The sequence below is a fragment of the Dryobates pubescens genome, chromosome 5 (assembly GCF_014839835.1).
Source record: "Dryobates pubescens isolate bDryPub1 chromosome 5, bDryPub1.pri, whole genome shotgun sequence".
Lineage (NCBI taxonomy): Eukaryota > Metazoa > Chordata > Aves > Piciformes > Picidae > Dryobates > Dryobates pubescens.
The window spans coordinates 474,005-501,617 of NC_071616.1; the positions used below are offsets into that span (position 1 = coordinate 474,005).

The 27,613-nt window shown below is 54.9% G+C and overlaps 1 protein-coding gene across 2 annotated transcripts in view; it reads left to right on the forward strand.

Annotated features, from left to right (window-relative positions):
• The first annotated feature begins 5,017 nt into the window (after positions 1-5,017).
• The window catches only part of TP53I11 (tumor protein p53 inducible protein 11), a 30,211-nt gene continuing 7,615 nt past the window's right edge, over positions 5,018-27,613 (forward strand). For both annotated transcript variants that reach the window (XM_054161406.1, XM_054161405.1), the window contains exon 1: positions 5,018-5,209. The gene's annotated coding sequence lies outside the window, so the exon portion shown is untranslated. The remainder of the gene's footprint in view (positions 5,210-27,613) is intronic.

Here is a 27,613-nt window from a genome sequence, read left to right on the forward strand (position 1 = left end):
GTTGGAGTCAGGCAGGGGTTGGTCTCTTCTCCCAGGAAAGCAGCACCAGAACAAGAGGACACAGCCTCAAGCTGTGCCAGGGGAGGTTTAGGCTGGAGGTGAGGAGAAAGTTCTTCCCAGCAAGAGAGATTGGCCCTGGGAATGTGCTGCCCAGGGAGGTGGTGGAGTCCCCACCCCTGGAGGTGTTCAAGAGGGGATTGGATGTGGCACTTGGTGCCATGGTTTAGTTGTCAGGAGGTGTTGGGTGACAGGTTGGACTCGATGATCTCTGAGGTCTCTTCCAACCTTATTGATTCTATGATTCTATGATTTTCTCAGCGGTTTTGTTTTGTTTTTCCCTTGCAGCATCTGTCCATCTGAAAGCAGCACCTTCAGAAGAAGGGCACAGATCCTGCAGCAGATCTGTGTTCTCCTTTCCAGACAAGAAGGCCATCTTGCTGTTAAAGCAGCTTGGGCCTTGTTGCTGGTAAAGATACTGTCCTCCTCATCAGTGTCACCTCAGGGGCAGGATTAGGTCCCACCGCGAGAAGCAATTCTAGCCCAAACATTGTCTCACAGGACCTCTGGGGCTGGGCTCATGCCCTGGGCACACATGGGGACAGATGGCCAGAGCTGTTAGAGGTGCTAATAAAAAAAGCCAGACTCATCTGCAGAGTATTGATTAGATCTAGCGCTGCACTGATGTGAGCAGTATCCCCAGGCTGAGAAGGACATCCTGCCCTCCCCAGCCAAGCCATTTTATCCTTCCACCCAATATCTCACTAATGTGGCTGGATAAAGCAGTCCTGCACCCATGGGGGCCAGGTAGCCAGAGGGCTGGCTTGAAGATGGGCACTTTACAGTCCCTTGGGCAGAGACTCCTTCACCTCACAGAGGGGATGTCTGAAGAAGCAGCACATCTCACCACCAGCTCCAGCCCCTTGAGCAGGGACTACTTTCCCCCAGAGAAGGGATGTCTGAGGCAGCAGCACATCTCACCGCCAGCTCCAGTCTCCCTGGTAATACATAGAATACATAGATACATAGAATAAACCAGGTTGGAAGAGACCTTCAAGATCATCGCGTCCAACCCATCAACCAATCCAACACCACCCAAACAACTAACCCACGGCACCAAGCACCCCAGCAAGTCTCCTCCTGAACACCTCCAGTGATGGTGACTCCACCACCTCCCCAGGCAGCCCATTCCAATGGGCAATCACTCTTTCTGTATAGAACTTTTTCCTAACATCTAGCCTGAACCTCCCCTGGCGCAGCCTGAGACTGTGTCCTCTTGTTCTGGTGCTGGCTGCCTGGGAGAAGAGACCAACATCCGTCTGTCTACAACCTCCCTTCAGGTAGTTGTAGAGAGTAATAAGGTCACCCCTGAGTCTCCTCTTCTCCAGGCTAAAAGATTCTTTCCTCCCAGAGAAGGGATGTCTGAGGCAGCAGCACATCTTACCACCAGCTCCAGTCTCCCTGGTAAAGATTCTTTCCTCCCAGAGAAGGGATGTCTGAGGCAGCAGCACATCTTACCACCAGCTCCAGTCTCCCTGGTAAAGATTCTTTCCTCCCAGAGAAGGGATGTCTGAGGCAGCAGCACATCTTACCACCAGCTCCAGTCTCCCTGGTAAAGATTCTTTCCTCCCAGAGAAGGGATGTCTGAGGCAGCAGCACATCTCACCACCAGCTCCAGCCCCTTGTAGAATCAGAGAATGTTTTAGGTTGGAAAGGGCCTTAAAGATCATCTTGTTCCAAGCCTTCTGCCTTGGGCAGGGACATCTTCAACCGGACCAAGCTGTTCACAGCCCATTCAAGCTGGCTTTGATGATGTCACACACAGCACCTCAGGAACAATTTCCTGTGTGGAGATCTGTTCCTCAGAATAGGTCAGCTCGACAGGTCTCACAGTGCCTCTTCACACCTTGCCCCTGCTTCCTTAGAGGCTGGGTGCACACTTCACACCCTTCATATGTGGCTCTGGTGAGATGATGACACAAGGGCCCAACCCCCCAGGGAAGAGCAGGAGGTTGTGGCACCCCTGGGCTTTACCTACCCCCTCTGTGTTTGCAGGTGGCCTCTACAACCATCAGGTCCAATTGCGGCCATCAACACCACCATGGCCATTAAACCATGTCCCAGAGTGCCACATCCACATGTTGTTTGAACACCTCCAGGGATGGTGATTCCACTGCCTCCCTGGGCAGCCTGTTCCAATGCCTGACTACTCTTGCAGGATAGAATTTTGTCCTAATATCCAACCTAACTCTCCCCTGGCACAATTTCAGGCCATTTCCTCTTGTTCTATCACCTGATACTAGGGAGAAGAGACCAAGGACACCTCACCCAGACCTACTTTTGGGGAGGGTGAGCAATGAGCCTCCTCTTCTCCACACTAAACAATCCCAGTTTCTTCAGCCACTCCTCCCAAGACCTGTTCTCCAGACCTGTAAGACCTATTCACAAAGCTGGTGAAGGGTCTGACCTGCTTTGATGCAGCACCAGAGAGGAGCAGAGCTGAGAGTATGCTTTGTGGTGGTTGTTCTGCCAGTAAAGCACTCAGCATGGAAGACAAAGGCTCTTCCCAGGCTCTGTGTGAGGAAGAGGTGAGTGGGTGAGAGCTCTGGGAGGCTCCCCCAAAAAGCCACTGCTGCAGAAGGACCTCTTTTGTGGCTGCAGATCCTGTCCGAGGCACATTTGTAGGTCCCAGCAACAACCCCAGAGCTCCTGGTGACACATTGGGTGACACAAACCTTCGAATCCCTGTGAAAAATGATGTGTGCAGCTTCTGAGCCCCTCCCCCAGGGTGAGCTACCCAGGGAGAACTGCCTGCTCCTCGCTGCTGTGAGACAGTTCCGGGAGATCCCCCCAAATGCAAATTGCTCCTGCCAGAGGCTGGCGCTGACATATTTTGACTTCCCTTGTTTGGCAACATCGTAGCTCCTTCATCTCAATCCTGTCCAACTTGACTGTTTCAGCCCTGACATCTCGCTTTGCCATTCCATGATCGTATTCCCACCCCCAGCAAGCCCAGATGGAGCACCTGCAATATTTCATCTCCTCCCTGCCCCCTCCCCTCACCCCCTCCCACCCCCCCCCAGCATCTCCTGGCACAATTGCACTGAAAAATCTGAACTTCAGTGCAGGAAAATGCTTCCTTAGCTCCACATCAGGTCTGGATGAGGTTTGGGACTGTGCATTTGTTTCTAAGGTATCAAATCTGCAGCCTTTGGGGGCTTTTTTTGTTCCCCTCCCCTGCAGCAAGCCCAGGGATGGAAATGTCAGCTATTCCCTCTGCAGAAATGTTCTGCTTCCTAAAGATTCTTTATTGCCTGCTGTGAAATGGGAGATTTCAGTCCAGTTCCCAGGCAATGAGCCTTCAGTTCCTCAAAGGACACCCTTGTGTTTGCAGTGACCTCACCACGCTGGACAATTCCCCCATCAGGGTTTGTTCATGGGGTCACAGCGAGTTCAGAGGTCCCCACCCTATCCAGCCTCTCTGTGCACCCCTCTCCCCATTCCTCCCCTGGGTGCATTGCACTTCTCCTGTTTCCCTGCTCCTCCTCCAAACTGGACCAGTGAAATGGGCTGGGTCAATCCAACACGCCAGAAACCTCCCTCAGATACCCAAGGAGTGGCCTCAGGATGGAGTCAGAGCTGCCCCTGCTCCAGGGCCACCCCTCCACATCCTGACTGTTCCAGTGTTTGCTGTTCACTGTGTTGTCAGCCTCCTCCATTACAAATTCATCTGCTCTAACCTATCCTGCCCTTTTTCGGCCTTGGAGCATCCCTATGGAGCTACCTTGTGATGGGACCATCTCTCCAGGCCAGGCTCTGGCTGAGGCTGCTCTTCCAGCAACCTGTGCAGCAGCAGAGCCAGGTTCTTCCCCTGCATGGACTCACTTGGGAAAAAAAGTGTGCTCCTCCACACTCACATTTACTCTCTTTTGCCTTTTACAGGGAATTGCATAACAGCCCACAAAACCATGTCCCCATCCCCAGAATCACCGTTTGTGCTGCAGGAGATTGTGGCAATCCTGCTAGCCCTGACCCTCTGAACATGCTGAGATGAAACAGCCCTCTGGCAGCTTCCCAAAGGGATGGGATCATGGAATCACTCAGGTTAGAGAAGGCCTTTAAGATCATCTGATCTCCCCAGTTCAAGAGACACAGGAACTCCTGGAGAGAGCCCAGTGGAGGCTACAAAGCTGCTAAGGGGCCTGGAGCAGCTCTGTGAGGAGGAAAGGCTGAGAGCCCTGGGGCTGTTGAGCCTGGAGAAGAGCAGCCCCAGAAGGGATCTGAGCAATGCTCAGCAAGAGCTAAAGGGTGAGGAGCGAGAGGATGGGGCCAGATCCTTTCCAGTGGTGACCAGTGATAGAAGAAGGGGCAACAGGCACAAACTGGAAACCAAGGGGTTCCATCTGAACATGAGGATAAATTTCTCTGCTGTGAGGGTGCTGGAGCCCTGGAGCAGGCTGCCCAGAGAGGTTGGGGAGTTCTCTTCTGGAGGTTCCAAACCCAGCTGGCCATTGTGATCCTGGGCAGGCTGCTGTGGGTGATTCTACTTTAGCAAGGGGGTTGGACAGGATGGTCTCCAGAGGTCCCTTTGAGCCTCCACCACGCCGGGATTCCAGGATTCTCTGACCATCGAGCCCAACCATTAACCCTGCACCGCCAAGTCACCACCGCACCACGTCTCTCACCACCACACCTACACCTTTAACCCCTGCAGGGACGGCGACTGGGTGGGGCGAGAAGCCTTTCGCCGCTTCCATTTACCAATTTACTTCCATACCTCCACGCCCCCTCCTCCCCGCCAGGATCCAGCCCCCAGACACTGCTCTTTGTTCTTTCCCCCACGCGTAACCTGCGTGTACGCCACGCACCGCCTGGCCGGGGCAGGCGGCCGGGCCGGGAGAATGCCGGGGGTCTGCCGGGGCGCCGCCGGGGGGCCTGTGCCTCTCTGTCGGGCGGGCGGTGACGGCGGCGGTGGCAGCTGCGCGTCCCGCCCGCCGGGGGCCGGCCCGGGCGGGGCGGCAGTCCCGGTAAAGGCGGCGCCGGGCGGGGGCCGCGCTCAGTCTGGGCGCTGCGGGCTGCGCGGCTCCGGTCCGTGGTTCCCCTACCCCTTCTCAGGTCCTTTCCGCATCGGTTCTTCCCATGGGACAGCCGCACCGAGACCTCAGGACCCCTCCGCGCCCCCGGTGCCGCCGCCGGGACCTGCGTTAGGGCGGTGAGTAGCGGGATGTCCCCGCCGCCACCCCGCGGCACCGGATGGGGGAATCGTTTGGGGAGAGATGCGGGGGTTGGTGGGGTGACACGGAGCCCGGCTGGCCGGGACCCCTTCGCGGGAGGCCGCTGTGTGCAGCTGCCGGCTGGACCCCGCTTCCAGGAGAGTCCTCAGTGGCTTCCCGGAGAGAGGCGGGTGTGTGAGTGGATGGACGGACGGACTGGAGAGGAACAACCCTTGCACGGCTGCGGCGGGACCGGCTCCGTGCGTGGTCTGGGTGGGATGGCTGGAGGAGCTGGTAGTGGAGCGCTTGCAGCCTGGTGGGATAGAGGCAGGCATTGGAGGGGACAAGAGCTATGCCCAGGTGATGCTTAGTTGGGTCCCTTAGCGGCGAGGGCTTTGTCCTGGCTGTCGCTCCACTCAAAGGCTAGAGGAGTCCCGTGAGGCTTCTACCCTAGAAGCGCCCCCCCTGTTCCGCTTGCCTGGGAAAAGTCACAGGAAGACCACGGTCCTCGAATGATCTCCTCCGGTGCCTGAAAGAGGAGGTTGTGTCCTGAGCCGGGCTGTGGTCAGCCTCAGTGCCGGGGTTGGAATGAGGGAGGCTGGCACGGTTCTGCTCCCATGGGGCGCAGCCGTGGAGGTGTGCTGGGCAGCTCTGGCTTGGTCGTGGGTGATGGGATGATGCTTGGGTTGGGGATGGAAGGAGAGGGATGGGGTGATAAAGTGTAGCTGGAGATAGGAGGTGGGACAGAGGTCCTGCCATCGTGGAGGGGGACCAGTAAGGTAAGCCAGTGCTGGTGGGCTCCGCATCTCTGCCTGGGCACTTGGGTGTCCCTGTCTGCGGAGACATCCACTGAGCTGAGCAGTGGGCTGCTCTAGGGCAGCACCTCATAGAACTTTCCAGGTGAGCAAACCAGGCTGAGGAATAATTAGCACCTTACCCAGCACCTGCTCCGTGCCTTGCTCCAGCACTGCTCGGGTTTGGAGTTCCACCTGAGAGCATCCTTGTCCCTCTTGCGGCTGCCTGAGAGACTCAGCCGGCGGAGCCTGAGCTGCCAGGGATTATCTGGCTACCATTTAATCCCTCTCCTCTGCCTACCAGAGGCTGAGAGCTATGAATGCCAGCAGCAACCAATGCCTTGTTGACTTTAGAGCTCCCACAAGCCCAGCTGAGCCATGAGAAACTCCAGGCTCCACCAGAGACCTGGCTGTTGTGGACTTGGCATCAGGACTGTGCTCAGTCACTGTGTCTGCACTGAAACAGAGTCAGCTGAATAATGACATTTAGGGCCCGTGGGTGAGGAAAGAGGTTTCCAAACAAATAAATTGTAGTTGCACAGCAGGCAGAGGAGTCCTTGCCCCCCCGGGAGGAAGTTTGCTTAGAGAGGTTTTGTCACAAATCCAAAATAAACAAGGTCCTGAGGCTGGGAATGGAGTTGTCTCAGCTAGCTGCACCAGTTATCTCAGCTGGGTTCCATAAATGCACCTCAGGGTTTTGCAAGGGATGTTGTGGCTCTGAGTGTGGCAGAGAGGGGATGGATGCTAATGGTGTCCAAGAGAGGTGAGTCTTGGTTGCTTTCAGAGGTGACCATGTCATCCTTAGTCCTCTGTGTGGAGCATGGCCAAGGGCGTTCTTCCCTGGGCAGGTGGTTTGTCCCAGCCAGGAGGCTGAAGAGAGATGGTATCTGTTGTGTAGTCTCAAGGGAAATTGATCCTTTCTGCTTGCAAGAGGATTTAATGTAGCAATGTAAGCAGAAGAGTGTCTCCAGGTACTTGCATTGCAGAGGAGCTGGGGAGGGGAGCAGGGGGAGGGGGGCATTGATCTGTGGGACCATCAGCAATAGAGATGCACAGCACTGGGAGTTTCTGCCTGCTTGGAGCTGCTTGTGGGGTTGGGGCCCGATCCAAAGAGAGAAGTTCTTCTGTTGTCCTCAATGAGTAGTGAGTGCTGGAGCATGCAAAGCACCCAGGCCACCTCTGCAGCTGGTGTTCCCTTGTCCTGCCGCTTGCTGAAGGTCAAAGTGGTCACCGCTGGTGGATGAGACTGGCAGGGATCATAGCATCGTCGAATTGTCAGAGTTGGAAGGGACCTCAAGGCTCAGCCAGTTCCAACCCCCCTGCCATGGGCAGGGACACCTCACACCACAGCAGGTTGCTCACAGCCACATCCAGCCTGGCTGCAAACACCTCCAGGGATGAGGCTTCCACCACTCCCTGGGCATCCTGTGCCAGTGTCTCTCCACCCTCACGGGGAAGAACTTCTTCCTGACATCCAATCTGAATCTGCCCATTTCCACATGGATGGTTCCACCAGCTTTAAGCTGTTTGGATCATGATCTGCTCCTTGCCGTGTGAATGCTTGGTAATGCCTGAGAAGTATCTACATTTCTAAGGAGAAGTGCTAAATTCTGTTCCAACACCAGGACCCAGGAAGCTGCATGTGGACCTGGGGGCTCTCCTGAGCTGCCATAAGTGCGAGGAGACCCCCAGGACTATAAAGTTGAGGTGGCTGTCTTGCTGGTGCTGCAATGTTTTTGGTTTCAAGGCTTCCCCTGGCACAGGGTGAGGGGGGAGTAAAAAAAAGGAGCACACGTGCACCAGAGAGATGTTGAGATTGTTTATGTTCTGCTGCTGGCCCAGGGCCAGGGGAGCAGCTCCACGGCCTTGGCACTGCTGGGACACTATTTATAGAAGGCAGGTCTTCTGGGGCTTGTGTTTCTTGACGTAGGAATGTGCAAACAACTCGTGGGAGGAAAAGACCAAGTGGTGGCCCCCAAATACGTTGGGGCTTTCTCCAGAGCAGGAAGAACAACACTTAAGAGGTGGTGACCAGGTGTTCCCTGTTGGTGCTGTTTCTTGCCTTCCCTTGGAAACCCTTGGCTTGGGTCCTGGTCCTGGAGATCACAGCTCCGTGCCTGAAGAGCTCTTGCTAAAAGGGATGCTACAAGGTGGCCACAAAGACAAATCCAGCTATTGCCAGAGACAGTTTGGTGGCTCAGCCGTGAAGGGAGATGATAAATGACACTCTGACCGTCTTGGGTTTCTTGTGATTGTGAAGCTCTTTGCCATCTGGAAGGGTTAATGGGTTCCAGGGTGTTTCAGTGCCCATCTGTGGCGACAGATGGAGAGAATGAGGCTGGGAGATAGGCTGGGGCTGTGCTGGACAGCCCACCACAGGAGCCTGTGCTGTTCCCTGGCTCTCAGGGCTCTGATAAAAGCCCAGTGGCAAACTTTTCCCCTGGGGTTTCACCCCGTGGCTGCATTCCTCACCCTCCCTGCCCCGAGAGGGAGGTTAGGCAAATCCAGAAGTGACTCTTGGTCCCTCTATGCAAAGCAGGCATTTACTGAGCCTGTTTGTGCACTGGTTTTGATGGGGAAATCCTCACCTAGGCTCTCATCTATGCCAGATCTTGTGTACTCTGCTTTACCCAGCTCATCTGGTGGGGCAAAGCCAAGTACCTGAAGGGATGTCCAAAGCCACCAACAGAGCCAGTAAGGAAGCTCTGAGCCGGTAAGATTCATGCTGCCCACTACTAAGGTTGTGGGAAGGATGGAGGAGAGGTGTGCCACCAAAAAGTGGGAAGTGGTCAAAAAGATTGTGGCTGGGTTTAGTGTTGATGGGGAGAGGCTTCTGCTGGTGGTCACCTTCTGAACCTGTGGGGCCAGAATCAGATACTTGAGCGCAGGGACAGGGAGGAGGCTGCAGGGCTGCTTGGAAGTTTTAGTCTGGGTTTTAGATGAAGGTATGCAAGTCACAGGCACCAAGGAGAGCATGAGGAGAGAGCCAGCTAGAAATGAAGCAAATGGTCATCCTGGCCTCCTGGAGAGGGCGATGAGCTGATGTGGAGTGAGAGGCACACTGGAGCGTCAGCTGACACTGGCCAGCAGCAACCCAAGGCTTTGTTTGATGGGATCCTGTGTTTTACAGGGAGATTAATTCCCTGTTGCAGCTGCCTGCTGCTGCCCACAGGACAGAAATCCTGCCTTTTCTCATTAAAATCAGGCAGCATATCAACTGCCTGGCCCGAGGGACAGGAGAAGGCAGGTGGAGGCAGAGCAGCACCCAAAACCTTGCAGCTCTTTCATTTTTACCATATCCTGTCTGACCTGAGAGAGTAAACAGCCCGAGGCTGTCTCAAGCAACTGAGCAAGAGACCCACAGAGAAAAGCTGCAAGTCTTCAGGAAGCTGTGGGTGACTCAGCTGGTGGTGTTGGCTGCCTACATCTTCATTCAGTAGCCTGTGATGGCAGCAGGAGTCCTCCTCTGGAGTGGTGCCGTCTGAGGAGTGAAGTACAAACCTCTGGGTGCTGGTTCTTGGTGGTCATGGGAAGACTGGAGAAGCTTTCCCAGATGTGGGAGTTGATTTGGACCATAAAGCTGCTGCACACCCTTGCTGGGTGCTGCAGTCTCTGTCTGGGCTCACCACTGGAGGGGCAGATGGCTGTGACAGAGAGCAGGTGGCTTCCTGAGGTCTGCCTGTGCACACCATGCTTCCTGCCCTGTCTCCCTCGTGGCCAAGAAGGTGCTTTTGATTCACCATCCTGGCTGTCTCACCACCCACTGAGGATGGTCCCCTGCATGGCGTGGCTGCAGAGCCAAGGGAGATCTGTGGGAGGTGTCTTAAGCACAGCCTGGGGGCAGATTCTCTGCAGGTTGTTTGCTTAGGAACCAAAGCATTTTAAAGGTCCATGGCTTCAGGTCTCACTGGATCCTTCTGTTGAAGCATCTGCCCTGGTGGGACCACACCTGGAATACTGTGTCCAATTTTGGTCTTCCCCAGTTCAAGAGAGACAGGGATCTACTGGAGAGAGTCCAAGGGAGAGCTATGAGGATGACTGGGGGACCTGAATGTCTGTCCTGTGAGGAAAGGCTGTGAGCCCTGGGGCTGTTTAGCTGGAGAAGAGAAGGCTGAGAAGGGATCCTGTCAATGTCTATAAACATCAGAGGGGTGGGGGTCAGGATGAAGGGGCCAGGCTCTTTGTGGTGGTGCCCAGTGATAGGACAAGGAAGAATGGGTACATGCTGGAACCCAGGAAGCTCTACCTCAAGATGAAGAGAAACTTCTTTGTGGTGAGGGTGCTGGAGCCTTGGAGCAGGCTGCCCAGAGAGGTTGTGGAGTCTCCTCTGAAGACTATCGAGACCCACCTGGATGTGTTCCTGTGTGACCTGCCCTAGGTGATCCTGCTTTGTCACAGAGGATTGGACTCAGTCTCTGGAGGTCCCTTCTAACCCCTAAGATTCTGTGACTCTAGTCTCTAACTGCCTGGCACATCTTTCTGGGCCAATGTTGGGTGTGTTCCATGGGGGTAGATATAGAATCATAGAATCAATAAGGTTGGAAAAGACCTCAAAGATCAAGTCCAAGCTGTCACCCAACACCTCATGACAACTAAACCATGGCTCCAAGTGCCACATCCAATCCCCTCTTGAACACCTCCAGGGACAGTGACTCCACCACCTCCCTGGGCAGCATGTTCCAATGGCTAACAGCTCTCTCTGTGAAGAACTTTCTCCTCCCCTCCAGCCTAAACTTCCCCTGGTGTGGCTTGAGACTGTGTCTTCTTGTTCTGGTGCTGGCTGCCTGGGAGAAGAGACCAACCCCCACCTGGCTGCAACCTCCCTTCAGCGAGTTGTGTGCAAGCTGCCTTCTCACAGAGAGGAGAGCTGCAAAACCACAGCACTGAGTCCAGATGAGCTGGATGGTGGAGTTTGGTTTGTGTCCTAGGAAAAGAAAAATGAAATGCTGTAGAAGCTGCTTAATAGCAATGAAGAGCATCCAAGCGTTGCTTCACAGCAAGCAGTAGTGGAAGCCTGCCAGGAGTCAAAGGCTTTGCTGAGCAGGATTGAAGACTGTAGGCCATCTGTCTGAGCAGCACTCCCAGTGAGAAGAAAGTGTAGCTGCCTTTAATACCAGAATTGTCTGGAGGTGCTGGGCACGGATCTGGCATGCTTTGAAACAGCCAGCAGCTGTGGTGTGTCCTCCCTCCATCCTTCCCTGTTGCCCTGCCCAGCTCATCCCAGTGCTCACTGTGCCTTACGAATCTGTTCTTGCCTTGTCTGCTGGCGAAGTCCCATCATGACGTCAACAAGCGCCTTCCATGCGCTGTGCTAGTCTCCACTGTTTACAAGTGGGATGGATTGAGGGTTGATGGATGGAGCAACCACAGAATCATGGAATGGTCTGGGTTGGAAGTGACCTTGAAGACCATCTAGTTCCAACCCCCTTGCCATGGGCAGGGACACCTCCTACTAGACCAGGTTGCTCAATGCCCCATCCAGCCTGCCTTTGAATGCTTCCAGGTGTGGAGCCTACACAACTTCTCTGGGCAACTGTTCCAGTGTCTCACCACCTTTGTGGGGAAGAATTTCTTCCTAATGTCTGATCCAAATCCATCTTCCTCCAGTTTGAAGCCATCATCCCTTGCCCTGTCACTCCACGCCTTTGGTAACAAGTCCCCCTCCAGCTCTCCTGTAGCTCTCTTCAAATGTTGGAAGGCTCCTATATGGTCTCCCTGCAATCTCCTCTTCTCCAGGCTGAACAACTCCACCTTGTGCAGTCTGTCCTCATGGGAGGGGTGCTCCAGACCTCAGATCATCTTTGTGGCCCTCCTCCAGACAAAGCCATTGAGTATATCTCTCCTCCACATCACTGTGCAAACCAAATGCTCCTCATAAGTGCCTGCAAAGAACATAGAATTGATAAGGTTGGAAAAGACCTCAGAGATCATCAAGTCCAAGCTGTCACCCAGCACCTCCTGACAACTAAACCATGGCCCAAGTGCCACATCCAATCCCCTCTTGAACACCTCCAGGGATGGTGACTCCACCACCTCCCTGGGCAGCACATCCCAATGTCCAGTCTCTCTTTCTGGGAAGAACTTTCTCCTCACCTCCAGCCTAAACCTCCCCTGGCACAGCTTGGGACTGTGTCCTCTTGTTCTGGTGCTGCTTGCCTGGGAGAAGAGACCAACCCCCACCTGGCTACAACCTCCCTGCAGGGAGTTGCAGAGAGCAAGAAGGTCTCCCCTGAGCCTCCTCTTCTCCAGGCTAAGCAACCCCAGCTCCCTCAGCCTCTCCTCACAGGGCTGTGCTCCAGACCCCTCCCCAGCTTTGTTGCCCTTCTCTGGACACCTTCAAGTGTCTCAATGTCCTTCTTAAATTGTGGAGCCCAGAACTGGACACAGGACTCAAGGTGTGGCCTAAGCAGTGCTGAGTCCAGGGGCAGAATGACCTCCCTGCTCCTGCTGGCCACACTCTTCCTGATGCAGGCCAGGATGCCCTTGGCCTTCTTGGCCCCCTGGGCACACTGCTGGCTCATGTTCAGCTGCTGTCAACCAGTACCCCCTGGTCCCTCTCTGCCTGGCTGCTCTCAGCCACTCTGACCCCAGCCTGTAGCACTGCCTGGGGTTGCTGTGGCCAATGTGTAGAAAAAAACTTTTCCTAATGTCCAGCCTAAACCTGCCCTGGCTCAGCTTAAGCCCATTTCCTCTCGTCCTATCACTGGTTACTTGGGAGAAGAGATCAGCAGCAGCCTCACTCCATCCTGCTTTCAGGGGGTTGTAGTGAGCAATGAAGTCTCTCTTTAGCCTTCTCTTCTCCAGACTGAACAGCTCCAGCTCCCTCAGCCACTCCTTACATGTCACCTCCTCCTCCTGCCCTTCTCTGGACATCCTCCATGGTGTATCCTGTCCTGAAGCTGGTACCTCTGGGGTATGGCTCCCAAAGAGAGGGTGCTGTGGGGAACAGTGGCTTGTGGTGCACTTGGTACTGCTCTCTCCAGCTGTGAAATGCTCTCATGCTGGGCCGGGGGCAGACTGCCTCTGCGTGGGATGCTCGTTGCTCCCCTGCTGGCAACCAGCAGACCTCTCACGAATCAGAGGCATTGCCTTTGTCAAGCTCCTTGATATCATTTCCTTCCTTTGTGAGGAAAGCTTTCCGAAGGGTGCCTGTGTGCCAGCTGCTGATAGAGCAGGTTAGGAAGCCCTGAAGGAAGGTCAAGATGAAATGTCACACGCTCTCCTCAGGCAGGGGAGGGAACGAGCCTTGTTGATCTGGGCACAGTTTGGGGTTGACAGCTCATGCATAAACAAAGCTGCACTCACAGGCGGGCTGCTGCATGCACCAATGACTCTTCCCGTGCCTTAGCAGCAAATATTAAAGCAAAGTCAGGTTTGTGCTGGGGGTGGGGGGTGGAGGGTGTGTGTGATGAACCCTGTGGCTTCCTCAGGGCTGCTTGGCCCAAAAAACCACATCAACAAAGCACAGAATTAGAACACAGAATTAACCAGGTTGGAAAACACCTTTGAGATCACCAAGTCCAACCTATCACCCAACACCATCTGATCAACTAAACCATGGCTCCAAGCACCTCATCCAGGCTCTTCCTAAACACTTCCTGTGATGGGGACTCCACCACCTCCCTGGGCAGCACATCCCAATGGCCAATCTCTCTCTCTGGGAAGAACTTCCTCTTCACTTCCAGCCTGAACCTCCCCTGGCACAACTTGAGACTGTGTCCTCTTGTTCTGTGTTGTAGTTTGAGTTGGGTGCCCCCCTGGTGCATTCACTTCCTGTGTCCAGAAGTCCAGCCCAGAGGGATGGACACAGGAAATTGTGTATTCCCTACCATAATTCTTTGCACCACTATAAGATCCAGTGCGGAGTCTGGCACTTCCTCTTTCCTTCCCTCTCCGAGACTTGGTAACTGGGGGAGAGATCTCCCGGCCATGGGCCTGACTGGGCCCAAGGCCACAGGGGGATGGGCAGTCTCAGGCCTGGCCAGCTGAGACTAGCCCAGCAGAGGGAGGGGGAAGAAGGAGCCCTGGGGGTTTTGGATGCACCCTCAGGTGGGGATGGGATCTTTCTTTGTCACTGCGCTTTGGGTTTTCTGTAACATTCACTGCTTTCTATTTAAACTTTCATCACTTTTGCAATCCGTTTGCCTGAGTCGTTATTTCTGCCTGTGGTGGGGAGGGGACCTGCCCCAACCCATTACATTCTGTTACAGGTTGGAATTGTTTTGGTTGGAAAAGACCTCTGAGATCATCCAGTCCAGCCATCAACCCAACACCACCATGGCCATTAAACTGTGTCCCCAAAGTGCCATGGCCACACATTTCTTGAACACATCCAGGGGTGGGGACTCCACCACCTTCTTGGGTAACCTATTCCAATGCCTGACCACTCTCTTTCCATAAAGAAATTCCCCTCAGCTTTCCTCCCTGTTTGGCACCACGCTGAGCTGAGCTGCTTTGGTGTAAGCTGACCAGGAGCATCTCCCAAGAGCTTCTGCTGTGTGGTGGTACTGATGTGAGGTTCTGCCACAGTGCTTTCTCCTGCCAGCAGGCACTGAAGATGGATGGGAAAAAACAATGTTATCACAGAATCCCAGCATGGTGGGATTGGAAGAGACCTTTGGAGAGCATCTTGTCCAATCCCCCTGCTCAGTCAGGGGCACCTGCAGCAGCTTGCCCAGGATCTCAATGGCCAGGTGGCTTTGGAATCTCTCCACACAAGGAGACTCCACAACCTCTCTGGGCAGCCTGCTCCAGAGCTTCCAGCACCCTCACAGCAATTAAGTTTCTCCTCATGTTCAAATGGAAACCTCCTGGGTTCCAGTGTGTGCTAACTGCCCCTTGTCCTGTCTCTGGGCAACACTGACAAGAGTCTGGCCCCATCCTCTTGCCCCCCACTTATTAGCTCTTGCTGAGCATTGCTCAGCTCCCCTCTGGGGCTGCTCTTCTCCAGGCTCAACAGCCCCAGGGCTCTCAGCCTTTCCTCCTCACAGAGATGCTTCAGGTGCCCTCAGCATCTCTAGCCCCCACTGGACTCTCCCCAGTAGTTCCACATCACTCTTGAACTGGGGAGCCTGGAACTGGCACCAGGGCTCCAGCTTCGGTGTTGCTAGAGCAGAGTGGAGGGAGAGGAGACTGTCCTTCAGGCTGCTGGTCACACTTCATGCACCCCAGGAGACCATGCCGTGCTGAGCTGGTTGTTGCTCAGGCCAAGAAGAGCATTTCTCCCTCCTCCCCATCTGAGTGCTGCTCAGCAGTCTCTAGCCTTGCTCAGCAGAGTGGGGGCATCACAAGCAGGAGCTGGTTTGGCACTGGTGGGCTCTGGAGCTTGGGCTGTGGGTTTGGTGTTTGTGTAGAGATGAGAACATTGAGGTGTGAGAGGTTAAATAGCTTGGTCCTGCCTGCATGGGGAGGGGGCAGCAGTGCTGCCAAACCTGTCATCTCCTATTTTGCCTTCCAGGCTTGATCTTCTGCTGCTGCAGTCTGGTGCTGAGCCTGAGGGTAGGGGGGTTCAGCTCCCAGTGCTTTACTGCATGACAGAAGGATGCTTGTGGCTCCCTTTCCTTCTGGGGGCGCTGCAGTTTGGTGCTTGGGGGAATGATGCAGTTTTGGGGGTGCTGCAGTTCAGTTCTGGGCAGATGCTGTAGTTCCAGGGCCTGCTGCAGGTTTTCCTTTTAGTTGTGGTGTTGTGTTGTGTTTTGTTTGCTCCTGTTTTGGGGGTGCTGCAGTTCAGTTCTGAGGGGGAATATGCAGTTTTGGGGTGGGGGGGAAGGGAGGGTGCTGCTGTGGTTCTGAGGGTGCTGTACTTCAGTCCTGAGGGGGAAGTTGTTGCCCTGGGAGTGCTGCACTTCAGTTTGGGGAGGAATGCTGCAGTTCTGAAGGATGTGCTGCAGTTCAGTGTTTTTGGGGGAGGTTTTTGTTCTGGGGGTGCTGCAGTTCAGTTCTGAGGGGAAGCTGCAGTTTGGGGGAGATGCTGTGGTTCCAGGGCCTGCTGCAGTTCAGTTTTGGGGGGGGAAGTTGTTGCCCGGGGGGGTGCTGCACTTCAGTTTGAGGGGAATGCTGCAGTTCTGAAGGATGCTGCAGTTCAGTTCTGAGGGGAAGCTGCAGTTTGGGGGAGATGCTGTGGTTCCAGGGCCTGCTGCAGTTCAGTTCAGGAGGGGAAGCTGTTGTCCTGAGGGGGCTACTGTTCATTGTTGGGGATGGGAGATGTTGCAGTTCTGGGGGTGCTGCAAGCCAGTGCTGAGGGAGATGCTGCAGTTTTGGGGGCATGCTGTGTTTCTGAGGGTGCTGCAGTTCAGTTCAGAAGGGAAGCTGCAGGTTTTGAGGAGTGCTGTGATTCTGGGGGTGCTGTAGTTCAGTTCTTAGGGGGAAGCTGCAGTTTTGGTGGGGGGGGTGCTGTGTTCTGAGGGTCCTACAGTTCAGTTGGGGGTGGGGGAGGTGCTGCCATTCTGGGGGTGCTGCAGGTCAGCTTGGGGCAATTGCTGTTGTTCTGGGGGGTGCTACAGTTCAGCTGGGGGTGGGGGAGGTGCTGTCCTCCTAAGGGTGCTGCAGGCTCCACAGACAGGTTCCCCTGAGCTGCCCCCCGAGCTGGTTGCTGGGATTTTCTTCCCAGGTGCTGTGGCCCTGATGTGTGAATAAGCAAAGCTCCCCCAGCAGCTCTTCAGAAGTTTCACTCTTCTAAATCTGTCTCCTGGCTCCTGTTGGTCCAACAGGGGGGGATTTTTGCATCTCCCATTTTTAGCTGTAGCCTGTTGCTATGGAAACCACAAAAGGTGTCAGAGGGAGATGTTTGGGTGGGTTTTTTGCCTCCTGGGGACAGGCTCTATCAAGTAGTGGAAATATGTGTTCTGTTGGGAGGCCTTCTGCTAAGCAGTTGCCCGAGCCCCTCTGCGTGGCAGAGCTTCTTGCCAGCCGAAGGAGCCGCCAGGGAGTGGGGGAAGCTGGAGCTGTAACTGTGTGCGAAGCAGCAGGGCTTAGGATTGGCAAAGGGGAGGAAGGATTCATTGCCAAGCTGCAGAGCTGGGTCTGAGTGATGTGCAGGGTGGCTGTCCAGGTCCTGCAGGAAGAGTCAAGGTGGGAGCAGTGCCTGCCACAGTAAATGGTTAACCTGGAAGCAGGGAGTCTGGGACAAACTGCTCCTTGCTCCCCTCTCCCCTGAGACTGGAATGAATGCCAGGAGAGTGGTCTGGTCTGGCAGCCTGCACTGTCTGGATTCACCAGAGAGTGTCAGGGCCCTAAGTAAGCCTGTGGAAATCAAACCCTGGCTTTAATTTGTCTATTTATAGACAAAATAATACACACTTGAGTTAGTAATCAAGGAGGGAGGTTCTCCTCCCCTTCTGCTCTGCCCTAGGGAGGTGACAGCTGGAGAACTGAGGCTAGGATCCCCAGCTCAAGAGAAACAGGGAACTGCAGAGGCTACAAAGATGCTGAGGGGCCTGGAGCGGCTGTGAGGAGAAAAGGCTGAGAGCCCTGGGGCTGCTGAGCCTGGAGAAGAGCAGCCCCAGAGGGGAGCTGAGCAATGCTCAGCAAGAGCTGAAGGGTGGGGGACAAGAGGCTGGGGCCAGACTCTTGTCAGGGGTGCCCAGGGACAGGACAAGGGGCACAAACTGGAGCCTAGGAGGTTCCATCTGAACATGAGGGAAAGCTGCTTTGTTATGAGGATGCTAAAGCCCTGGAGAGGCTCCCTAGAGAGGCTGTGGACTCCTCCTCTGGAGGGATTCCAACACCCCTGGCCATTGTGCTCCTGGGCAAGCTGCTGTGGCTGCCCCTGCTTTAGCAGGGGCTTGGACTGGGTGATCTCCAGGGGTCCCTTCCAACCCCCACCATGCTGGCATTACATGCAGTGGTAGAGGATGGAAAGAGAGGATCTTCAGAGGTCTCTTCCAACTTCCACCATTCTGGGCTTCTGTAGCAATCTAATTTATTTTTAGTCATGAATTGTGTACCTAAACAACATTCTCTCACAGGCTGTGGCTGTCACCAGGGACTGTGGGAAGCACTTCAGGAGGTGGTCTTGGTGACAGCCCAGCTGCTGACTGGTGGTCGCTGAGGCCATTTCATATCAGTCCTGCTTTGCATCTCTGTCATGGAAGCAGATTTTGTTGCTTGCACAAGGAGTCCTACGAGCCTGGGACTTGGGAGGCTTCCTGCCTAGACCAAGAGGCAATCTCCCTGCTAAATGCAAATGTATTCGTCTGCCCTCTCTGCCCTGGTGGCGCGTGCCCAGACTGCACATCTGGTCACACCATGACTGGCTGTTGGAGAAGAGGAACCCTTTGTTTTCTGCAAAAGAATGGTAGAGAAACCACTGTGGTGGTGCTGGGGCTTCCTGCAGCAGCTGTTCCCAGGCTGGGGCTGCAAATCCACCCAAGAGATGGGTCAGGAGCCAGCTCTTGGGGTGCTGGAGTGGCCTTGTTTGTTTCATCTTCCATTTCATAATGGCAGAGATGCTGGTGGTTTAGAAATCATAGAATCAGCCAGGTTGGAAAAGATCTCAGAGATCATCAAGTCCAACCTATCACCCAACACCTCCTGACAACTAAACCATGGCTCCAAGTGCCACATCCAAGCCCCTCGAACACCTCCAGGGATGAGGACTCCACCACCTCCCTGGGCAGCACATCCCAACAGCCAATCTCTCTTGCTGGGAAGAACTTTCTCCTCACCTCCAGCATAAACTTCCCCTGGCACAGCTTGAGACTGTGTCCTCTTGTTCTGGTGCTGGCTGCCTAGCAGAAGACACCAACCCCCACCTGGCTACAAACCTCCCTTCAGGGAGTTGGAGAGAGCAAGAAGGTCTCCCCTGAGCCTCCTCTTCTGCAGGCTAAGCAACCCCAGCTCCCTCAGCCTCTCCTCACAGGGCTGTGCTCCAGACCCCTCCCCAGCTTTGTTGCCCTCTCTGCCTGGCTGCTCTCAGCCACTCTGACCCCAGCCTGTAGCACTGCCTGGGGTTGCTGTGGCCAAACTGCAGCCCCTGGCACTTGGATGTGTTCAATCTCCTGCCCTTGGCCTCTGCCCATCTGCCCAGCCTGTCCAGGTCCCTCTGCAGAGCCTCTCTACCCTCTAACAGATCAACTCCTGCCCCCAGCTTGCTGTCAGCTGCACATTTACTGCTGATGGACTCCATGCCCTCCTCCAGATCATCAATCAAGATATTGAACAGGCTGGGGCCCAGCACTGGTCCCTGGGGCACACCACTGGTGCCTGGCTGCCAGCTGGCTGTGGCACCATTCACCACCACTCTCTGGGCTCAGCCTCCAGCCAGTTCCTCACCCAGCTCAGAGAGCTGCTGTCCCAGCCAGGGGCTGACAGCTTGGCCAGCCGTTTGCTGTGGGGGACAGTGTCCAAGGCCTTGCTGAAGTGCAGGCAGACTCCATCCACAGCCTGCCCCACATCCACCAGGCACTCACCTGGGCATAGAAGGAGATCAGGTTGGTCAGACAGGACCTTCCAAAATCCATGCTGGCTGGGCTTCCATCCCAAACCATTCTGTGATTCAAGGGGGTGTATCAGGGCTTCTCCCTGACCCTAGGTTGCCTTCTCATGGAGACTCTGAGCCTGTGTCATGCCTCAGGCGTAAGGCAGATGAGATTCTGAGCTGCATCAGCTTTTCTGCACACCCAGCCTTTAGCACCCCATTTGGCTGCAGGGCTCTCCTGGCTTTTTCAAGCTGCTCTTTTCCAGTAGCAAGGTTGGGGTCTGGTGGTTTTCTAATGGGTCTGTGTGTACACAGGAGTTTTATTTGTTCCTTCTGACAGTTCCCTGTAGACATCATCTGCAGGACAGATGGCCTGCTAAGCTTCTGGGACTGTCTCCTACAAACACCTGTCTGAGGCAGCTGGGAAATCAAAGAGGAGTTCTTCTCTTTAATTACCCTTAAAGGAACAGCACCTCACCCCAACGTGCCTCATTTCCTTCTCTCTCCACCCTCCCAGCCCCACGGGAGAGCTGGATGTTGGCAATCTGGAGTGGGTGGTGGCTGTTGGCTGAGGCTGGGACAGGGCTGCCCGAGCCACTGGGGAGAATGTGGACAGCTTTGGGGTGATGAATTGCTGCAGCTGGCCAGGCTGAGAGCCTCTGTGGTGGGGAGGAGGATGGAGGCATGGACTTGTATCCCAGTAACAAAATCATAGAATAGTTTTGGGTGGAATGAGACCTTGAAGATCCTAGAGTCCAACCCAGCCCTGCCAGGTCACCACTAAACCATGATGTCCCTCAGCACCGTGTCCACACAGCTTTTCAATCCCTTCAGGGATGGGGACTACACCACTGTCCTGGGCAGCCTGTCCCAGGTCTTGACAAACCTTTGTGGGGAGAAAGTGTTCCCAACATCTAACCTAAACTTCCAATTGAACAGCTTGAGGCTGTTTCTTCTCATCCTGTCACTTGTTCCCTGGGAGAAGAGACCAACCCCCACCTGGCTCCAACCACCTTTCAGGGAGTTGCAGAGAGCCAGGAGGTCTCTCCTCAGCCTTCTTTTCTCCAGACTAAATAACCCCAGTTCCCTTAGCTGCTTCTCGCCAGACCTGATCTCTAGACCTTTCACCATCTTTATTGTCCTTCTCTGGACACTCTCCAGCACCTCAATGTCCTCCTTGTAGTGAGGGGCCCAAAACTGAACCCAGTATTGGAGGTGTGGCCTCACCAGTGGCAAGTACAGGGGAATGATTCCTGCCCTGGTCCTGCTGGCCAGGCTGTTGCTGATGCAGGCCAGGATGCTGTTGTCCTTCTTGGCCAGCTGGACACAGGCTGGCTCACGTTCATCCATGGGTAAAGCATTCATGCTACAGATGGGAGCTGTTGAAGCAGCAGATTGTGGCCTTTGTATCTGCAACCAAAGCACTCCTCACACAAGGGATGGGCTCCTGGAGAAAGCTCCGGGACGCGGCCCGTGAGTGGAGAGAAACCTCCCTGTGCAAGGACGTGCGAAACCCTGGGGAAGCAAATCCTTCAGCTGGGCTGTGCCTTCCAGATGGTGTGGCTTGGCCCCAGGTCATGGTGCAGGCTGGTTATGTGTGCTCAGGGAGCTTGTGGGCAGGAGATGTAGCACTTGGGGCACAGGCTCCCAGGATGTTAGGGGTTGGAAGGGACCTCCAAAAATCATCAAGTCCAACCCCCCTGCAGGACCATGGAATCTAGTGCAGGTCACACAGGAATGCATCCAGATAGGTCTTGAGAGTCTCCAGAGAAGGAGACTCCACCACCTCTCTGGGCAGCCTGCTCCAGTGCTCTGTGACCCTCACAGTGAAGAAGTGCCTCCTCATTATGAGGTGGAAGCATATAAACTACCATAGTAGTTTATGTCCGTTGCCCCTTGTCCTATCCCAGGGTGCAACTGAGCAGAGCCTGTTCTCTCCCTCTTGACCCCCAGCCCTCAGGCGTTTATAAACACTGATCAGATCCCCTCTCAGTCTTCTCTTCTGCAGACTAAAAAGCCCCAGGGCTCTCAGCCTCTCCTCACAGGGTGGTGCTCCTGCAGGCTGCAGGAGAAGACCCCATGATGGTCTTGGAGGTCTCTTCCAACCTGGTTGATTCTGTGATTTCCTTCTCTGTGGCTGTAGTGGTTTGAGACTTAACTGGGAGTTAAAGGCCCAGATTGGGGAAAGGCTGAGAATCTCTCCCCCACTCCCCCCTCCTGCCCAAACAGAGAGGGGAAAAAAAAACCAGGGTAAGGAGCAAATGCACTAAAGAACAATCTGGAGTGGGCTTGGAAGGAGAGAGGCGAAGAATTTTCTTCAAACAATATATATATATATATAACAATAACAGGAAAGGTTCACAAGGGGCAAGGAACAAGGATGGATGGGAGGGGGGCAAGAAAGAATAATACAAAACCAGTCTTTTCCTGAGGAGGTGTGGAGGCAGCAGGGAGAAGGATCAGGTCCAGCCACGTGGCTGAGGAGCAGGAGGGCAGCTGCAGCAGCTCTCATCCAGCAGAGGCAGGAGCCAAAAGGAGAGCCAACAGCTCTGATGTCCTGCTTTTGATACCCGAGCTGGGCAGGGAGGGGGGAGTGGAACAGACTCAGCTTCCCAGGGGCAAATGCCCTGCAGGGAGGGTAAAGTACCCCAAGCCCTCCCCCTGCTTTGGTTTTTGTTTGCAGAAAAGGGCATTAACCCACCCCAGTGGCAGATGATCTGGAGGCAGCCAGTGAAGATGCCTGGGGGCATTCTGCTTTGCATGTTCACCATGTGTAGAGGCAGAGTCCTACTGCCAGGGTTTGCAGTGGGTTTTCTCTAGGGAGAACACAGTGTTCCCTGTGCCTCTGGCTGCTGCTGAAGGAAGCAGCTAGGCTGTGGCAGAACTGGGAAGGAATCTCTGGGGAATGGTCATAGAATCACAGAATCAACCAGGTTGGAAGAGACCTTCAAGATCACCAAGTCCAACCGATCACCCAACCCTAACTAATCAACCAGACCATGGCACCAAGTGCCTCATTCAGTCTCTTCTAAACACCTTCAGGGATGTTGACCTCACCACCTCCCTGGGCAGCACATTCCAATGGCCAGTCTCTCTTTCTGGGAAGAACTTCTGGGAGACCAAGCCTAAACCTCCCCTGGCACAGCTTGAGACTGTGTCCTCTTGTGCTGGTGCTGCTTGCCTGGGAGAAGAGACCAACCCCCACCTGGCTACAGCCTCCCTTCAGGGAGTTGTTTCCTGATGGAGTTTGGGTGGGAAGGTTGTCCTGCATGCTGCAGGTGAGGGACCTGCAGCATCCTTGTTGCTCAAGTGTGCAGATGGTGCCAGGCTGAGCAGGAGCAGCAGCCACACCACACAGCCAAGGTGGTTCTATGCTAATTGTTTTTGCTGCCTGAGCATCAGGTTATTTTTGGCTTGATCAAGTTTCATTCCCTGCAGGTCTCTTAGGCTTCCTGGCCTGCAGAAGTTGCTTTATTCTCTAGGGTGGAGAACTTAGAGCCTTCCTCTGGGGTGTGGGTTGCCGTGCATTCCTCCTGCCTGGGGGGAAGTTAACCAGAAAGTGAATTATTCTGCGGTGGTTGTAAGAGTGGTTGCTTGAGCAGAGCCTGCAAAGCTGTGTGCTGCAGCTGGCAAGGAAGAAAATCCACCAGGATATGGGATAGTGATGGATTACTGCAGCTGTCCTGAGGTCCTGATCATCCAGATCTCTGTTCTGGAGAGAAATCATAGCAGGGAGCTGGTTCAGTCACCATGGGGTTGGGATGTGCAGTTGCAGAAACAGAGAGCCATAAGACTGGTTTAAGTTGGAAGGGACCTTTTAAAGGCCATCTAGTCCAACTTCCCTGCAGCCAGCAGGGACATCTCCAACTAGAGCAGGTTGCTCAGAGCCCTGAACAACCTCACCTGAATGGCTCCAGGGATGGGGCTTCTACCACCTCTCTGTGTAACCTGCACCAGGGTCTCACAACCCTCACTGCAAAACATTTCTTCCTTCTCTCCAGTGTGAATCTTCCTCTTCTAGTTCAAACCATTGCCCCTTGTCCTGTCACAACAGGCCCTGCTCAGAAGTCCATTCCCCAGCTTTCTGATCAGCCCCTTGAAGCACTGAAAGGCCACCAGAAGGTCTCCCTGGAGCCTTCTCTTCTCCAGGCTGATTAGTCCCATCTCTCTCAGCCATACTCACTGTGGTTATGTCTTTGGCCTAACAGTGGGCTCAAGGTGTTGGGACATCTCACAGTCTCACAGTATCACCAAGGTTGGAAGAGACCTCAAAGGTAATCAAGTCCAACCTGTCACCACAGACCTCATGGCTAGACCATGGCACCAAGTGCCACATCCAATCCCCTCTTGAACACCTCCAGGCATGGGGACTCCACCACCTCCCTGGGCAGCACATCCCAATGGCGACGACTCACTCGGTGAAGAACTTTCTCCTCACCTCGAGCCTAAACCTCCCCTGGTGCAGCTTGACCTGGGAGAAGAGACCAACCCCTTCCTGGCTACAGCCTCCCTTCAGGCAGTTGGAGAGAGCAATGAGGTCACCCCTGAGCCTCCTCTTCTCCAGGCTAAGCAACCCCAGCTCCCTCAGCCTCTCCTCACAGGGCTGTGCTCAAGGCCTCTCCCCAGCTTTGTTGCCCTTCTCTGGACACCTTCAGGTGTCTCAGTGTCCTTAAACTGAGGAGCCCAGAACTGGACACAGGACTCAAGGTGTGGCCTAAGCAGTGCTGAGCACAGGGCACAAGGACTTCCCTGCCCCTGCTGGCCACACTATTCCTAATGCAGGCCAGGATGCCCTTGGCCTTCTTGGCCACCTGGGCACACTGCTGGCTCATGTTTAGGCGGATGTCAATCAGCACCCCCAGGTCCCTCTCTGTTTGGCAGCTCTCAGCCACTCTGACCCCAGCCTGTAGCTCTGCATGGGGTTGCCATGGCCAAAGTGCAGCCCCTGGCACTTGGACTTGTTGAATGCCATCCTGTTGGCCTCTGCCCATCTGTCCAGTCGGTCAAGGTCCCTCTGCAGAGCCCTTCTGCCCTCTAACTGACCAACATCTGCTCCCAACTTGGTGTCATCTGCAAACTTGCTGATGACTGACTCAATCCCCTCCTCCAGATCATCAATGAAGATGTTAAAGAGGATGGGGCCCACCACTGGTCCCTGGGGCACACCACTGGTGCCTGGCTGCCAGCTGGCTGTGGCACCATTCACCACCACTCTCTGGGCTCAGCCTCCAGCCAGTTCCTAACCCAGCTCAGAGAGCTGCTGTCCAAGCCATGGGCTGACAGCTTAGCCAGCAGTTTGCTGTGGGGGATGGTGTCAAAGGCCTCAAACCAGAGCCTGACAGCATAGCAAGAGTCTTCTCCCTGGCCTGGGTGTGATGGAGCTGAACAAACTTGTGGCCAGCTTTAAAGTATAAACCTTTCACTGCTTATCCTGGCTCAACTGTGATTCATTTCCTCATCCTCTGCCTGCAACCTGGAAGTGCCCTCCAACCCTTGGAGGGTTTATGCCCTCTTTATTTCAGGTGAAAGGCTGCACCATGGATGGCAGTGCCACCAAAACAAGAGCCAGCTAAGCAGTAAGCAGCATCCCTGTCCCCAAGGAGCCACATCCTCATCAGTGGGCAGGATTGCACCCATGGGCAGCAGCTTACTGAAGCTGTAGGCAGTGAGCTTCAGGTGCTTTCAGGGAGCAGGGTCTGGGTGCCCTCCTGCAGCTCCCTCGATGGGTGTAGAGCCCTGGCTGCTGCAGCATCATCGGAGATGTGGAGTCTCCCCTCTCCTGAGCTGGAGAGCTGTTCTTCCCTCCAGGCACTGGGAGGAGAGTGGAGGTGCTGGGGGAAGAGCTGTGGAGGTGGGGAGAGGTGGAGCTGTCATTAGCGTGGCACCAAGGAGGTTTCTTTGCACCACCGAGCAAGAGCTCTCCAAACAGAGTGCAGCGTGCTGAGCCCCTGGGAGAGGGGACAGGCACTGAGAGGAGCCTGCAAAGGAAAAGGGAAGAAAACCAAACCACTTCCAACTGCAGAGAGAGCCGAGTCGGGGGTAGGAGCTGCCTGCTTGTGGTGATTGATCTGCCTAGCCCCTGGGAAAGCAGATTAAGGAGAAAAGAACCGTGGGAGGAGGAGGAGGTTCCCCTCTGAATACGCTGGGGCTGATGAAAAACATCCTCTAGCTTGTCAGTGTGTCAGGATCCATCAGAGTAAGTACCGCATCTCCAGACCCTCGGCAGTCACTGCCGGAGCCTCCCTGCATTAGCATTCGTGCGCTCGTTAGCTCCTTGCTCATTACCATTCAGCCTTCATTAGGCTCTTGCTCTGGGAGATGGGGATGGTGTGGGACTGGCTTTTAATGGAGCAGAATGGCCTTTGGTTGTTGCTTCATGGCCACTTGCCTCGGGCCCGCCTTGTCCCGGCTTTTGGCCAGTGGTTCACCACAAATCACTGGAAGTTCTTAGTAGGAAAGCAATGCTGCTGGTGGTATGGATCGATTTCCACCACCTCCTGCTCTGGGAGCAACTGAGGAGACAAGTGAGGAAGGGAAATGTTGATCCTGTAGCCTGTGGTCAGTTGCAAAACTGCCTGGTAATGAGAGAGCTTCTCAGTGCCGTCTTCACTGATGAGTCATGGAGGCTCTCCTTCAACCTCCACAGAATCAGCCAGGTTGGAAAAGATTTCAGAGATCATCAAGTCCAACCTATTACCTAATACCTCCTGACAACTAAACCATGGCTCCAAGGGCCACATCCAATCCCCTCTTGAACACCTCCAGGGATGGGGACTCCACCACCTCCCTGGGCAGCACATCCCAGTGGCCAATCTCTCTGTCTGGGAATAACTTTCTCCTCACCTCCAGCCTAAGACTCCCCTGGCACAGCTTGAGACTGTGTCCTCTTGTGCTGGTGCTGCTTGCCTGGGAGAAGAGACCAACTCCCACCTGGCTACAACCTCCCTTCAGGGAGTTGGAGAGAGCAATGAGGTCACGCCTGAGTCTCCTCCTTTCCAGGCTAAGCAACCCCAGCTCCCTCAGCCTCTCCTCACAGGGCTGTGCTCCAGACCCCTCCCCAGCTTTGTTGCCCTTCTCTGGACACCTTCCAGCAGCTCAACCTCTTTCCTGACCTGAGGAGCCCAGAACTGGACCCAGGACTCCAGGTGTGGCCTAAGCAGTGCTGAGCACAGGGCACAAGGACTTCCCTGCTCCTGCTGGCCACACTGCTCCTGATGCAGGCCAGGATGCCCTTGGCCTTCTTGGCCCCCTGGGGACACTGCTGGCTCATGTTCAGATTGCTGAAGAGATGCTGGAGCTGCCCTGTAGTTGAGCACACAACCAGACCATGATGAACATCCTTTGCTTGGATTGAGGAGCAACTGCTTTGCGTTTGTGTCCTGCTCTCTGGAGCTGGTTTGCCAGGTAGCAGCCACAGCTGGAGCAAAGCATAAGGACCTCTCCTATGAGGACAGACTGAGAGCGTTGGGGTTGTTCAGTCTGGAGAAGAGAAGGCTCCAAGGAGACCTTCTTGTGGCCTTCCAGTATCTGAAGGGGGCTACAAGAACGCTGGGGAGGGACTTTTTATGGTGCCAGGTAATGATGGGACTGAGGGGAATGGAGCAAAACTAGAAGTTGGGGGATTCAGATTGGATGTTAGGAAGAAGTTGTTCCCCATGAGGGTGGTGAGAGCCTGGCACAGGTTACCCAGGGGGGTGGTGGAAGCCTCCTGCCTGGAGGTGTTTGCAGCCAGGCTGGAGGTGGCTGTGAGCAACCTGCTGTGGTGTGAGGTGTCCCTGCCCATGGCAGGGGGGTTTGAGACTGGGTGATCCTTGGGGTCCCTTCCACCCCTGACAATTCTGTGATTCTATGACTCCATCAGGGTCTGTCTGGGAAGGGCAGGTGAGCAGGTGATGAGAGTGCCAGGGTCAGGATCCTGCTGGGATGAGGGCTCTCCAAGATAGGACAGCACCAGACGAGCCAGGGGGCAGGGCAGGCTCCCACAGAGAGATTGTGGTAGGTGCGTGGAGCAGACCCGGGCAGGGGAGGCAAGGGGGGCAGGGGGTGCTCTGTTTGTGGTGAGCATGCTGCAAGAGTCCTTCCTGAGGGACCTGAGAGAGGGCTGGAGGGAACTGGCTTGGAGCTGAGGGTCTGTGAGCCTTGCAGCAGGGGCAGTGGAAGGGTCTGAGCGTCGGGGCGGCAGGGGCGGCTGT